At 38.6% G+C, this 16,464-nt stretch overlaps 1 protein-coding gene across 9 annotated transcripts in view; it reads right to left on the reverse strand.

The window, feature by feature from the left end:
- Positions 1 to 14,404, reverse strand: part of gtdc1 (glycosyltransferase-like domain containing 1) — a 417,621-nt gene extending 403,217 nt beyond the window's left edge. For 6 of the 9 annotated variants that reach the window (XM_059647446.1, XM_048534511.2, XM_048534509.2 and 3 more), the window contains exon 1: positions 14,001 to 14,404. The gene's annotated coding sequence lies outside the window, so the exon portion shown is untranslated. The remainder of the gene's footprint in view (positions 1 to 14,000) is intronic. The other 3 variants (XM_059647444.1, XM_048534512.2, XM_048534517.2) reach the window with 3 other exon arrangements.
- Positions 14,405 to 16,464: the final 2,060 nt, after the last annotated feature.

Raw genomic sequence — 16,464 nt, forward strand, 5'->3', positions numbered from 1 at the left:
CCACCATCTTCATCAGATTGGCAAGCTCACCTGAATCCCACATGACCTAATTTTATTAGTTATTCTACCATACAGAATCTTGTCAAAGGCTTCACTAAAGTCTAAATAAACAACATCTACTGCTCAGCCCTCAATCTTTTTGGTAACTTCCTCAAAAAAATTCAATCAAGCTTGTGAGACACAATTTTCTTCACACAAACTCATGCTGACAATCCCCAAACAATTTTTGCCCCTCTAAACATTTACAAATCCTGTCTTTTAGAATCACGTCCAACAACTTACAATCAAAAGTCAGACTCACAGGTCTATAGTTCCACAGCTTCTCCTTATATCCTTTCATAAACAAAGACAGAACATCAGTCACTCTCCAGTCATCAGACACCTCATCCACAGTTATAGATGATGCAAATATTTCAGCAAGGGCCTGCAACTTTGTGCCTTACTCCCTATAGTGTGCTGGGATACATTAGGTCAGATCCTGAAGATTTATTCACATTTATATTCTTGAGGACCTCCAGAACATTCTCTTCTGCAACGCGAACAATTTTTAAAACACAGATATTTATTTCTGAGTTCTCCAGCCTCCCTTCACCAAGTTGCTATCTTTGATTCCAAACATGTTGTCATACTGCTGGGTAACACAGAAAGTGCACCTCCAGTGAAGTGTTGGTGTTCTGTCCCACTTGTTATTCACATGCCTCGGTTTGTTGGGGTGCCCGGTATTACTTCCGATTTTGTTCTTCAATGGTTTGTATTCAGGTTCAAATCAATGTGCTCGTTAATGGAGTTCTGGTTGGAATATCCGGCCCCCAGGAATTTCCTGGCATGTCTCTGTTTGGCTTGTACTATTATGGATGTGTTGTCCTAGTTTGAATTTGTGCCTTTCTTTATGTGCATTGAGATCAATGAGAATTGGTCATGTCTGCTGCTGACTAGTTCATGCTCGAGTATCCTTCCTGCCAGTTTTCTTCTAGTTTGGCTTACATAATGTTTCTCATCATCCTTGCATGCTATTTTGTATATTATGTTAGTTTTGTTGATTGCGGGTATGGGTTCCTCTACGTTTGTCAGTAGCTGTCGCAGGGCGGCTGTTAGTTTGTGGGCCACCCTGATCCCCAGGGGTCTGAGCAGTGTTGTGGTCATCTCTGATATGTCCCTGATGTACAGAAGGATGACTAGCATGTCTGAACATGTTGCGTCTTCTTGTTATCGTCTGTCGTGGAGGTTGACGGCGCAGTGTGTTTTTTGGGTTTCAATTCCTTTTAAAAACTCTGTATAAGTGGTCCTGTTCTGCTTTGCGCAATTCCAGTTTGCTGCAGTGTGCTGTGGCTGGTTTGAATAAATGTCCTGATGCAGCTCCATTTATGGGTGTTGGGGTGGTTGCTGATGTAATTAAGTATTTGGTCCATACGTGTTGTCTTTCTGTGGGTAGTGGGTTGTTGTTTTCTTCTTGTGTGAATTTTATTCTGGTGCGGATGTTGTTGATTTGTCAGTGGATTCCTTCTAGTCTTGTGTGTTTGATAATCACAAAGGTGCTATGTACATTGCAGATCCAGAGTGTGAGTTGGATAGTGGGTAGCGATGGCTGTTCTGATCTTTGCATTACCGCTTCTGCTATCAGTCCTGATATTAGGGATCCTATTGGTGTTCCGTTGATTTATTTAAGTATCTGGCCATTGAAGTTGAAGTGGATTGTGAGGCACAGATCCAGTAGTTTCAGGGTGCTGTCCTTGTTGATGCTGTTGGTGTCATGGGGAGCCTGCCTTCCTGATTCATCCAGCAGTGTATCAATACTCTCTCTGACTGGGTCAATGTTTACAGAGTGAATAGTGCTGTTACATCAAACGGATACTATTATCTCATCCTGTTCCATTCTGGTGTCCACTATTGAACTGGACCCGACATACAAACCACTGAAGAACAAAACCATTAATAATGCCAGTCGCCCTAGTAAACCAAGGCACATAAATAACAAGTGGGACAGAACACGAAGGCTTCACCAGAGGCACAGTGATGATGTTACAATCAAATACACTGGTTCAGCGAGCAAGTCTGCAACTTCATCCATAACCTAAGCTACAAATCTTCTCAAACACTTCTCTGGCCTCCATTTCTTTCTACACAGTAAAATCTGAGGCTAAATATTCATTTAATATCTCTCCCATATCACTGGGTTCAATCTTCAACAGAGCTGGCACAAACAATCCTAAAAATTCTGAAACAAGATGCAGTTTCTTGGGACGAAAACATACACAAAAAATATTTATTAAGCCACTGATCCATTTTTTTTTGCCTCGCCGAGTCAAGGTATTATTATCCAGACTTATATCAGTACAAAGCTAATCAGTTCAAATTATTCTGTCTAGGATAGACAGCAAAAACAAAGTTGCTGGAAAAGCTCAGCAGTTCTGGCAGCATCTATGAAGGAAAAAACAAAGTTAATGTTTTGGGTCCACTGATCCTTCATCAGAACTTGGCCCAGTGAAACTTGGTCTTGGCAATCTTGGCTTCAACCCTTTTCCTGGTCACTTTAAGAGGCCCTGTCTGCCGTCTAAAATAGGTTTCACAGAACTGTTTCAAAAATGAAGCATTCTGATCAGCATTTATCCTGTAAACATATTCTGATAATTTGACAATTTATCACTATTTGTGAGACCTTGCTGTGGGCAAATTCACTGTGGCTCCTGCTTTACTAGTAAAGTTTTACATTTGCTTTAACACCTCTTGAGATTATGAAAGTTACTTCATCTTTTTTGCTACTCAACATTTGTCAACTCTTAAAAAAAATGCTTTGCTGCTCCTTTCGCCAAAAAAGGAAACATTTGTTGATCTGGTTAGATAGGGCTTTACTCAGTCACATGAATCCTTTAAATAATCTCGAGCAATTTTTTTTATTTGATTGGATTTTTCAAACAGTGGTGAAGCTGGTTGCTGACCTCAGTTGTCCCCCTTCCCAAACGGTAGTTTAAAACTTGCATCAAAGTCATGTCAGCAAACCAGAAAATCAAAAGCATGTAATCATTTTAATTGATTCCACCATCTGACAACCCAAAGGGGTAAGTGCTGAGGCCTCAGTTATTTTTACTATCAGTTATAACAGTGACTTTGATGAGGGAAGCAAAGACATGGAAGCTAAATTTGCAGATGATGCAAAGATAGGTAGGAAAGTATGTTGTGAGAAAGAATAAGGGGTCTGGATGTGAGTTTGCTCGCTGAGCTGGAAGGTTAGTTTTCAGACGTTTTGTCACCATTCTAGGTAACATCATCAGTGAGCCTCCAGTGAAGCGCTGGTGTTATGTCCCGTTTTCTATTTATATGTTTAGGTTTCCTTGGATTGGTGATGTCATTTCCTGCAGGGTTGCAGTCAGATAGGTTGAGTGAATGGACAAAAATCTGGCACAGGGTGAAATATATGGGTAAGTGTGAAGTTGTTCACTTTGGCAGGAAGAATCATAAAAATAGAGTATAACTTAAAACACAAATGAATGCAGATTTCCGATGTGCAAAAGGATTTAGGTGTTCTTATCCATAGGTCACAAGGTGAGTGTGCAGAGATACAGCAGGTAAGTAAGGCTAATGAAATGCTATCCTTTATTACAAGAGGAATTGAACATAAACTAAGGATTTAATGCTTCAGTTATTGCAAGACAGTGCTGAGACTATATTGCCAAAACTATGTTGTTTTGATCTCCTTAGCTAAGGAAGGATGTAAATGTGTTGTAGGTGGTTAAGAGGATGTTTATTCGACTGTTTAGTGGATTAAGCAGGTTATCTTGTGAGGAAAAATGAGACAATGTTTCCACTATAGTTTAGAAGTGTGAGGGGTAATTTGACTAAAGTGCATAAGATCTGTGGTCTTGCCAAGGTGAATTTGGAAAACATGTTTCCTCATGTAGGTGAGTCCAGATCCAAGGGCCATTGTTTAAAAAATTAGGGATTGCCCTTTTAGGATACAGATGACCAACTCTGTTTCACTAAGGGGTGTGTGACTGGAACTATATCTCAGGAGCAGGGTAAATTAATACTTTTAACATGAGAGGGGGGAGACAGAGAGAGAGTGGGAGAGAGAAAGAGAGAGAGGCTTTTGTTATGCAAAGGAATCAAAATTATCCAAGGGAGATCAAAACACAAAATTTGTTTCCCAAACAGATCAGGCATTGTCTGATTAAAGGGCAGAGCAAATCCAAGAGGCAGAATGGCCTACTTCCCAAATTCATGTGTTGGCTGGCAACATACATGCAAGCACACTGATTAATCCTTTTCTTTTTGCCATGATAATTGTAATTATAGGTGTGAGCTTATATTCAGAAGCAGTGGTGACTTCTTGTTTTTACTGACACTAAATGCAGATTAATCCCAGAAAACTGAGGCCTCAATACTTACCCCTTTGGGTTGTCAGAAGGTGGAATCAAATAAAACGATTACATGCTTTTGATTTTCTGGTTTGCTGACATCACTGCTTCTACTCACCAAGATATCACCTTGGTGCTAGAATTAAACTACTGTTTGGGAAGGGGGGCAACTGAGGTCAGAAACCAACTTCACCACTGATTGAAAAATCCAGTCAAATAATGAAAGAAAATTGCCCAAGATTATTTAAAAGATTCATGTGACTGAGTAAATCTATCCAACCAGATCAACAAAATCTCCTTTATTTGAGGAGAGAGAGCAACGAAACATTTTTTTAAAAAAAAGAGTTGACAAATGTCGAGTAGCAAAGAAAAGAAGCAACTTTCATAATCTCAAGAGGTATTAAAGCAAATGTAAAACTTCTGCAGTAAAACAGGAGCCACAGTGAATTTGCCCACAGCAAGGTCTCACAAATAGTAATAATTTGTCAAATTATCAGAGTAGGTTTACAGGATAAATGCTGACTAGAAAGCCTCATTTTTGAAACAGTTCTGTGAAACCTGTTTGAGATGGCAGACAGGGCCTCTGTGGCCAGGAAAAGGGTTGAAGCCAAGGTTGCCGAGACCAAGTTTCTTCAGCCACTCGAGTATGGCTTTTGCTGGGAAATCATCTTAACACTACAGAGAATTTCAGTCAAACTCATCAATACATTTTGTGGTTTAAAGTTAGAAATTCTACTCATTTTGAGTATGTAACCTACATTACATACTCAGGACAAGGTCTAAATGTTCAGTTATATTTAAAATTAAGCAGCTTCAGGCTAGACTGTTATGATCCCAGCTGATTGTAATACTAGATTAGTCATATTCCATGGTAAAACTTCGCCTGAAAGGCTGCAAGCTTTATCAATAGTTATTTAATAGTGAAGAACTTGTATACTGCTGAAAAAGGATATTTTATCCAAGCTATCATCTTACACATCAAGAGAACTGGCAAGAATACCAATATGAGGGGAAAACCAACAATTACATTCCATGAGGAGAGTACTAATTATTTGGCAAATGAACTCCATTTGGTAAAGAGAGATTGCTGTGAAACAATAATATACTAACGCTGATTGACAGTTAACAGTTAGGCTTTGTTTAAATTTTAAACCAAGCTGGCTTCTGTTTCTGCAAACAGCACTTCTGCTGTCACAGACTGTTCTCCTTGACCAACAACTGCACATTCACCAACATTCTGGGTGACTCTGTATTTTTTAACTCATAGAACCTGCTCCTGGTTAGGTGAAATAGCTATGTTAAGTTACCTATAGTATGCAAGTATATGCAAGGTGGGTGATTAACCATGGGAAATGCAGGGTTTCAGGAATAGGATAAGGTGGTGGGTGTGGGTAGGATGCTTATCAGAGGGTTGGTGTGAACTCGATGGTCCAAACAGCCTGCTTCCACACTGTAAGGATTCTAAAATTCTACGCCTCTGCTTCCATTTCCCAATGACATCGGACAGCCTTTTTTTTCATCAATTCTATCTTTGTTTCTAAAACATTCAACTATTCAGCTGAAGGTAACTGCATGTAAATAAAATTTCCAGACAACCAACAACGCTAATAGAACAAATTCAAATTAAACTAAGATTATGTCTCTCTTTATTAACATATGCAATCTAGAAATACAAATCACACTTGAAGCTTTACATGTCTACTTCAGAACTCAAGTTTCAAAATAATAGTAATAAAAGATATAGAACATAGAACATTACAGCACAGTACAGGCCCTTCGGCCCTGGAAGTTGTGTCGACCTGTCATACCAATCTGAAGCCTATCCAACCTACACTATTCCATGTACGTCCATATGCTTGTCCAATGACGACTTAAATGTACCTAAAGTTGGCGAATCTACTACCGTTGCAGGCAAAGCGTTCCATCCCCTTACTACTCTTTGAGTAAAGAAGCTACCTCTGACATCTGTCCGATATCTTTCACCCCTCAATTTAAAGCTATGCCCCCTCGTGCTTGCCGTCACCATCCTAGGAAAAAGGCTCTCCTTATCCACCCCATCTAACCCTCTGATTATCTTATATGTCTCAATTAAGTCACCTCTCAACCTTCTTCTCTCTAACGAAAACAGCCTCAAGTCCCTCAGCCTTTCCTCGTAAGACCTTCCCTCCATACCAGGCAACATACTAGTAAATCTCCTCTGCACCCTTTCCAAAGCTTCCACATCCTTCTTATAATGCAGTGACCAGAACTGTACACAATACTCCAAGTGCGGCCGCACCAGACTTTTGTACAGCTGCAGCATAACCTCATGGTTCCGGAACTCTATCCCTCTATTAATAAAAGCTAAAACACTGTATGCCTTCTAAACAACCCTGTCAACCTGGGTGGCAACTTTCAAGGATCTGTGTACATGGACACCGAGGTCTCTCTGCTCATCTACACTACCAAGAATCTTACCATTAGCCCAGTACTTTGCATTCTAGTTACTCCTACCAAAGTGCATCACCTCACACTTGTCCACATTAAACTCCATTTGCCACCTCTCAGCCCAGCTCTGCAGCTTATCTATGTCTCTCTGTAACCTACAACATCCTTCATCACTATCCACAACTCCATCGACCTTAGTGTCATCTGAAAATTTACTAACCCATTCAGGTCATTTATAAAAATGACGAACAGCAGTGGACCCAACACTGACCCTTGCGGTACACCACTAGTAACAGGAACTGGAAATATCTTGAAACTTCAACAATAGCAAACCCTTGTTGAACTTTGCTGCAATATAAACTAGGTTGTAATTGGCTAGGTTCATCTTCTGAAGGAAATTCTTTTATTCATATACTTTTAAAACATTCTATCCCAATTTCTCCTTACAATTCTGAAAATTGCTATTTTTGCCGAAGCACAACACTCTGACTACAGGCCCCCACTTGTTGCTCATTTAATGAACATATTTCTTGCACAATTCTATGCTCTTCTGACCAAAACACTATTACAGTGTGCATGTGTCACACCTGAGCACAATGCTACCTTCATCTGTCCATACCTGTGCATTTTCCAAAAGATTTCGCCTGACTTGCAAAAAGGAAATCACAACTGGTCCCATTTCCACTCCCCTAAACTTACAGAAACACTCACAAGATATTTTGCCCCTTCTGCCTCTGCAAATTACATCAGCACACCAAGCAGTGAGCAGAAATAAAACCAAATTTTATAAGATGGATGGATCAACAGCTACATAGTGATGTCTACCCCATAATCATCCTTTCAAAGCTAATCAAAGTGTAGTGATTGCTGTTTGATAGAATCCTGAGCTTAATGAATCAATGAAAAACAATGAACCAAATCCCAGCACATTTTTTTCTGCTTCAAAAGTAAAACTTTAGAATTTCATTTTATTAAAAAAAAACCGTACTCCATGAACTTTAATATTAAAAAAAATCAGCTTCGGAAGCTTCTGTTTCAGAAAACAGCACCCACCTAATGCACTGTGGCCTCAAGTACAAAAAAGAATTTAATCCACATGAGTACTTGGTGTCAAGGGCACTACCAACCAAGAAAAGATTACACAAAATTTACTTACTGGCAATCAACAAAGTTTCACATCAAAAGTCCTTTTTTGCAGGCTCAAATAACAGCCTATTCAGTTTCCACATGAATAACAAGAGGAAAGCAGAGATACAAAGCAACATCTACTTGCTTTTGCAACTGGTGCGACATCAAGTGCATGAAGGATTGATTGATAGCATGCGGCTTACATGAAATGGCCGTGCAGTCATAAAAATTATTTTTTGCAAGCTAAAATGCTATTTTGGTTCTATTGATTTGGAGCCACAAATTTCAAAACTTGTTTTAACAGAATATATTTGAAACACGTGTTTAAAATCATCCAAAACATTGTATGCTATGTAAAATGCCTCATAATCCCACTCTTATGAGCTGCATGCTCACGCAGATTATCTGAAAGACAGAAGCTCATGACAACGTCCTATAATGGTAAAATATTGAACCCAAAATGAAGTGAAATCATATGATGTAATGTTGACATGCTCCATATAACCAAGATTTTTGTATTGCAACTGCAGTCTGAAAAGTGAACCATGATATTCAATTCTAGAATAACTTGTACAGTATTATGATAGTTAAATGAAGTCAGCTACCAATTCAAATAATTACATGTAACTCAATTCCTTCATAAAATTTATACTAAAATAGTTATATTGCACAGTTCTAAAAATGTATTTTTTTTTCTCTTCACACAATTTTTCTCCCGTCCTCAACGCAATGAACTCTTGCTGGAGTACACCATTCCTTGTATCTCATACAAGTGACTATACCTCATATGTGAGTCAGCCATTGACAGTTGGCAAGCTATTAAAAACAGAAGTGGTTGTGAAGGGGGAAGGGGGCATCACAATGGAACCCGACAAGAGCTTTGTAATTTTTAATATATTAGATCTTCAAAATATGCAGAGAAAACACACACTCCAAAGAAACAAAAATAAACTCTAGCAGATGTAGAACATTTTTAACGGCACCAGTTTATTTAAGTTCAAGAAAAAAAGTTTCTTGAATGGCACATAATCAGCATTCTGTTTGAAATTACCTCCTTATTTTCTAGCAATGTTGTTTCTATGTTATTAATTGAATGTGAAATACACTCCACTCCCGTGATTATAAAGCTCTCAATTATGGCAGATTTTCCTTTACAATGTACATATTTTATGAAGTACTGAGAAACATTTGATGTTAGCAGTTCATAGTCAAGCATGTAAAAGTTTTATCTTCTCTACATTTTACAAGAACAGAGAGCAATTCACTAACACTTAAGTAGTAGCAAAGAATACAAATACTTTCATTCCTGGGTATTCAGACACTATTTTTAATAACTGTTTTCAAAAAAATTAGGTCGAGGCTATCAGCAGACAGCAGTAAAATACCATCTCTGACGCAGCATAAACCTCAAAGACTTCATGTTTTTTCTACAAGAAAAATACAACCTTCAATGATTCTGCTCCAACCATGTAAGCAGACTTACTCAGACCATGTGATACCTTGGCATACTGTTCAATCCAGAGGTAAATTTGAAACTTCTCATCTTCCTTCATATGGCTACTGCCATCCCGATAGCATTAACTGTTTCTGGCATATCTTATATTCACTATCCCTGATGGCATAACCTACATATTTTGTGTCTATGCAACCAACTTCACCAGACCTTCCAGGTCAACCTCCAATCCTCCACTTGCTCAAAATTCAGCTGCCCATATATTGCCCATTCACTCACTACACCCACCTTCACTGACTAATTTATTTTCTTTTCAACAAATGGTCGTAATTGTAATCTAACATATCTATGAGAAACTAATAGATCAGGTACAAAATTTAGAACTTCAGCAATCATACTTTCCAGTGACTTCACAAAGAATAAGATTAGGTGTCCAACCTGATCTGAATTTCCTGCCTGGTAGATTAGGTTAAAATTGTATCAATTGAATTTCAAACCCATCTTTAATCTTGCCCCACTTTACCTCTAAAACATCCCTAGGCTTTGAAACTTATGCCTCACTGACAGCACTCTGGGTAGGTCATGACAGTTTAAAATCCCATTCCAGAATACCACATAGACTCAGTAGTGAAAAAATGCTATCTTCCAAGTGAGCTATTGCACCAAAATTTAGTCTGCCCTCTCATGAAAATACACGAGATTCCACAGCACTATTATGATGTCCTGCCCAATATGTGGCTTCAGCCAAAATCACAAATGGTGTATATGATCATTATCACAATGTTGTCTGCAAAGCACAGCGTGTGAACTGTTTGACACATTTCCTACCTTACAAGTAACCACATTACAAAAGTCTATAATTGCCTTTAAAGTAATTTAGGACATTCGAAGGTTATGACATACACTATGTAAATGTTATAGGTTTCTTTTTGTATTCTACATCCATCAGTTCTCAATTCCTGGCCATTTAAACAACCTGACTTCACCCTCTTCTCTGAACTATTATTGTCAGCAGAGTTTCCATGCTACTGGTTAAAAAAGATATCTTTTGTCAAAGCTTATTGCCTTGCACTCATCTGGGCAACTCACAAGAAATACTAATGTAAAATCAAAACAATATTTTTTATACTATGCATTGGGTATTATCATTTAAAAAAAGCTAGGCATTCAAATGTCATTCACTATCTAACGTATATTCTTCATGGCAACAGCTCTATCATTCAGAGTTCACTCTATTTTCATGCAGCATACAAAAGCTGCTTTCCCTTTAAATTGAGATAACAAAGTGTGGAGCCGGATGAACACAGCAGGTCAAGAAGCATCATAGGAGCAGGAAAGCTGACATTTCAGGCCTAGACCCTGCTTCAGAAATGATTTCAATTTTCCTGCTCCTATGATGCTGCTTGACCTGCTGTGTTCACCCAGCTCTACACTTTGTTATCTCAGATTCTCCAGCATCTGCAGTTCCTACTATCTTCCCTTTAAATTGGTACTTTTGATGAATTATCCAAATGAGTTTCAACAAAATGTGTCTTTTTTCAGCTCAAGTTCTGCAATACTGAATGATTATTAATCACAGCATCATGCGTGCTGGCTCTCTGAAGGAGACCTCCACCTAGTGCCACTCCCCTATTTTCACCCCACGGAAACAAAAAGTAAGTGCACAAGTAGGTTATTTGACCATTTGAGCCTGGTCAGATTGATCAATGCTCGTTATCCAACTTGGTACCCTATTCTCACTTGCTCCTCGTGCTCTTTGATTCCTTTCACGCTAGAGCTATATCTAATTTCTTCTTGGAAACATACGTTTTGGCCTCAACTATTTTTGGCCGAGAACTTTACAGGTTCACCATTCTGAGTGAAGAAATTTCTCCTCAACACATTCACCCATGAAAAGTCTTCTTTTTCAGCTAAGAATTCCACTCCTGTTGGAGTGCCTCAATTGAACTTGCCTTCATCACACTTTCAGACAGTGCAGTGCAGATCCTAACCAGTTACTATGTAAATAAGTAATTTTGCTTCTACCAATTACCCTCTGGTATCCCCAGCAGACAACACATTGTATTTGTATAGGGCATTGGTAACGCCAGTTTTGAGGTACCGTGTATAATTATGGTCACCCTGCTGTAGGAAGAATATTTTGAAATTGGAGAGGGTGCAGAAGAGATTTACAAAGATGTTACTGGGACTAGAGGATTAGAATTATAAAGAAAGGCTGGATAAGCTAGGACATTTTTTTTACTGGAGTATAGGAGATTGGAGGATGGCCATACAGAGTTTCATAAAATCCTGAGAGTCATAGAGAAGGTAAACAACAAAGCTCTTTCCCCTCAGGTGGGAGAGTTCAAAACTACAGGGCAAAATTGTAAAGTGAGAGGAGAAACATTTAAAAAGGACCTGAGGGGCAACTTTTTCACACAGAGGGTGGTTCAAATGTGGAATGAACTGCCAGAGGAAGCAGTAGATGCAAGTGCAGTTATTACATCTAAAAGACATTTGGACAGGTACATGAGTAGGAAGGGTTTAGAAGGATATGGGCCAAATGTTGGGAAATGAGACTAGTTTAGTTTGGGAAACTTGGTCAGTATGGCCAAGTTGGACTGAAGGCTCTGTTTTTGTGCTATTTGACTCTGACTCTATAGTAGGAAGAGTTTTGCCCTAGCTCTATCAGATTGAATAGTTTTCTTATAGTGAACTTTTGGAACAATGAGTTTAAAACATTTAAGTATTTGGCTGTCTAATCTCACACATAAGCAATACTTTTTTTTAAATCCTTAAGGAATCTACGTTTATTGCATCATTCTTCAAGAACCTTTTTTGTTTCCTTTGCTGTACTTAGTAAGCTATTTTGGGATACTATATTTACAATAATTTAGATATAAAACTGTCATAGGATTTCTTAGTATTATCTTTAGTATTTGCAAAATTATCTGCTGGGAGTACAAACATGAAATGATCAATATATTATATAGACACCCACTATGTGTTGGAAATTTTTATGGATCAAAAGTCTCTTCTGTAAGACTAATCCTTATGTTATATTGAGTTTAAAAATAAATTGTTAGACTTAGCATATCTTTCTGCATTTGGTTATAACAATCTAATGTGCTGCTTTTAGGAGAAAAACCTGGTATTAGAATGTAGAAGATTCAATAACACAGTTGGGATGCCCCATGACGTAAAAGAAAAACAAGCTTGCATTATTTTTTACCTCAGGCATCCACTTGTACAAAAGCGATCATGACAAGATTGCAGCACGGTGGTAATGGTCCTACCAGTGGACCGAGAGGGGCGGGTTCAAATCCCATCTGCTCCAGAGATGTTAAAAATCTCTGACCAGGTTGATTAAAAAAAATTTTAAAGTAAAAATAAATACAGAAACGATCTATTTCACAAATCACTCCGACGGAAAACTGAGTAACAGCGATACATAGAAGGCAACAAAATTACAAAATCTGAGTAAGAAGAGCAAGCATTGGAAATACCAAATTCTGTAAAACGGCCTTCATTTTTAAATTACTTTCCGCTTTCTGTTCAGATGCTTATTGATTGGCTGCGGAAATCCTTTGTGTTTCGTTTTTGGTAACACCAAAATAAACTAATTACAACGAAACTCACCCTCAGTAACCTTCTTGCCATACCCACAAAATAACACAACATCTTTGGCAACGGCAGCCATTCTGCATTATTCAAGAAAGGTAAATTATTGACAATACAGGAAAAAGTATTGAATTTCGCTATAGTTCAGCAGTAGACAATTTGCACAATGACGTCAGTTTGTTCTGAATACTGCAGGCATCCCTCACACAGGATTAGACAAACGTTAAAAGAATTTACCATAAACAATATTGTGGGTTCTTATCTGAACCTTTAAAACTAAAATATTTAGTATGCAAATTGTATATTAAAAAGTATGAACGTTTTGATCTGAACTCTCATTCATAACAACGTTGAGATCGAGTTCACCTGAATAAAATGCCTTATTCTCAGAATGGATGTTTCTTCCAAAATACTCTGGAAGAACGGCAGATCTCATCGTAATTCACGACAAACATTCATTTCCTGAGCCAGGTGTCATGAAAAAGTTGTATTTTTTCAAAATTCGCATGACCAAAAATTCGAGGGTAATTTCTATAAAATGGGAACCCTGTTATTTGCGTTGATTTAAACAGAAACGCACGTTACAACAACCTTTAACTGCAAACTGGAGAGTTAACGTTGTTTCAGAGATCAATGGGAACTGCAGATTTCTGAGTTAGAAGGAAGCTCAGCTCGAATGATCAGGAGTAGCATTTCACCAATTAACAATCAATCAAAGCCTGCAACATTTTGGAAAGCACGCTTCTCTCTAAGTAAGGCACTTCTGCTTCGAAACCAGGGGAAAACAAAACTTGAGAAGAAACCAAAATTCATAATAATATCAGTAATGTAGCACTGCCAATGCTGGAGAGAGACAGACATCTACCTAACCGATACAGAGGCCCTTAGCTCAAAAGCAACGCCAAGGCCTTTCCCGCGGCCTACTTAAACCTAAACATAAAGGATGCAAAGGGCTTTCAATTTTTTTTCCCGCTACCAAAGCCCTTGATGCACTTGCTGATGGAGAGTGCCCAGAGTGTGTTTAGCAGTACCCAGCCCACCTGTCACTCACTCAGACCCGTCTGTCCTGGCGGCTCCGTCACCATGACAGCCAGCGCCGTGCGCGCTCCCTGATCAGCGCAGAGAGCCAATGCGTGCGCACCCCGTAACCGCCTCCGTCACAATCCACGCAAGGGCAGTGCACCCCGCGCGCGGCTCCGGGGTTTGGAGGGTGGACGAGTGGGCCCGCCTGGCAACTGCCCTCACCACTGCGCTGTGTTAAACTTTAAAGCCTCTCTGCTGTTTTCTGCAGCAGAGATGCTCCCACCCCTCAGCTGCTATCCATTCGCGACATGACTCAGTCTGGGGCATTCCGTTCTCTCTCTTCAATGCACCCAGTTTCATATCTTCCTCCAACAATTGCTCTTCAAAAGTCTTTGACACTCTTAAGAGTGTGAAAAGTATCTTCATCATCTGGGCAGCGTTCAAAGAAAAGTAGCACGATGACCTGGCGGCGAAATATTTGTGTGTGTGTATATATATATAAAATTGCACTTCGGGAAATTGCAAACTGTCCAGATGCCATCTGTTGAGTCCAGTGAATTGTATCTGCAGCGTGAAGTGGCTTGAGTTACACAATTGAAGACACATCCATTTTTACTTGCTGTAAATTTTACTTTATGCTGTTGTCACGTTTTATCTAATTTAAAACTGATGGGAGTTGCTGTGTGGGTTTGCACAACATAAATCCTGCTGGATTGCACAAGCGGTAGCCAGCTCCGGATTGCACCTCTCTACCTCAACTTACTTGGACCTAAGAACTGAAATGTTTGTGTCTTCAAGAAAACAGTGTAAACTTCGCTGTCCTCGCCTCATGGTAGAGCCATGGTGTGCGCTAACCCTGTGAAAAGGTCAAATGTCAGTGCAATTTGATACTGTGGGGTTTCATGTTAAATTTGATGCAGATAGTTTACATCGGGTGTGCTCCTTAAGCGGTATTATTAGCATACTGATAAACTCAGTCATTGCCAGGAATACACCACACCCTAAAGTCTATTGAGAGAATGTGAAAGTGACTGCTGGAAATAGGAGCTCCAAACTTTTAACTGGATATAAAATGTCTAGTCTCTATTTGCTCCTTTTTATTTTGCCAAAGCTTTGACGATATTGTTTTATTATTTATTTAACGTGAGTTAGAGATTTCAGTTTACACATGGCTTTGACATTTAATCTGGATTTCTGATTTTGTTTGGCCTCCCAATTTCCAAAATTTGAGTTTTTTTTCCAAAATCTTCCAGGGATGGTATACTATACATTTTCAACATTAAACATATCAAATCAGCCCTCCCCCATCATGAAATTTCTGGAATCATTTGTTTAGACACTGGTTAGTATGTGTGAAGTTGATTTGTTGGGTTTCCCAACCCACGTGAATTTCTAGATAATGAAGGTATTGGATCCTGCCATCAGAAGTTGCTCACCTTTTGTACTTGTTCCAGGTCTTTTATGCACAATTACCTTTAGACGTATATCTCACCTTTTGAAGTTTACTGATTTTTAGAAGCAGTTGCAAGAGCTAGGTGGATACATATGCTGAATAAGTACTCACTAGTACTGCATTGATCCTAGTTAACACCTCAGCCTTATGTAGAAAGTTTAAGATGAGACTTTTTCAAATGTACCACTGTAAAACTTGAGCTGTCTTTTTTAAAACTGATTTACTAGAATTATACAGAAATGGTATATTGCAACAGTGAGGGTATTTTTAAAAAGTACTTTGTGGGCTGTAAAAGTACTTTAGGATGTTTTAAGGTTGCAGACGAGTCTGTATAAATTCATTCCTTTTCCAATGTCCATTATAACTTAGACATGCTTTGAAAAGAATTTGGGCTTTATTTATTTATTGGAATAATTTCGTATTTAATTGTAGAATAGGAGATGCCTGGGATTCAAAATGCAATTCAGTATAATAATTCTGATGTCAATATATGTATACAAACTGCTCACCAAAAACTGACAGAACTCCAAAATCGAACTATAACATTGTTCTCACTGTCAGTTGTTTGCTGTTCTTCATAATAATTATCTCCTATTGTGGCACAGTTGGCCCAATTGGGCACATGAAAGGTAATGCAGCTTTTTTTTGTAATTAGTACCACAAATTTTTTTTTGTACCAGAAAAAAATGACATCTTAATCCACAAAGAAACACAAAGTAGAAAACAATGCTAGAATTACATAAATCAAAAACACCTGAAAGGATCTTTCCCAATTAAATCCTTCCTCGGAACCTAAGATATATTAGCAAGAGTCCCTCCTGAAGAGTTTTACGCTTCAGCTCCTGCCTGCCCTGCTGTTAATTTTCAAGTTACCGCAAAAAAAATGAGTACTATCTATAAGTGCTCCCTTGTGCACAAAAATGCATTACGAATGATTAAATTTAGCATTTTCAAATCTCTAACATTCCATTTTAAATAACCATTTAAAAAATCATAGTTTAGCTATTTGTACTCTGTAGGTACACCAT

Source organism: Stegostoma tigrinum, chromosome 7, assembly GCF_030684315.1.
Source record: "Stegostoma tigrinum isolate sSteTig4 chromosome 7, sSteTig4.hap1, whole genome shotgun sequence".
Lineage (NCBI taxonomy): Eukaryota > Metazoa > Chordata > Chondrichthyes > Orectolobiformes > Stegostomatidae > Stegostoma > Stegostoma tigrinum.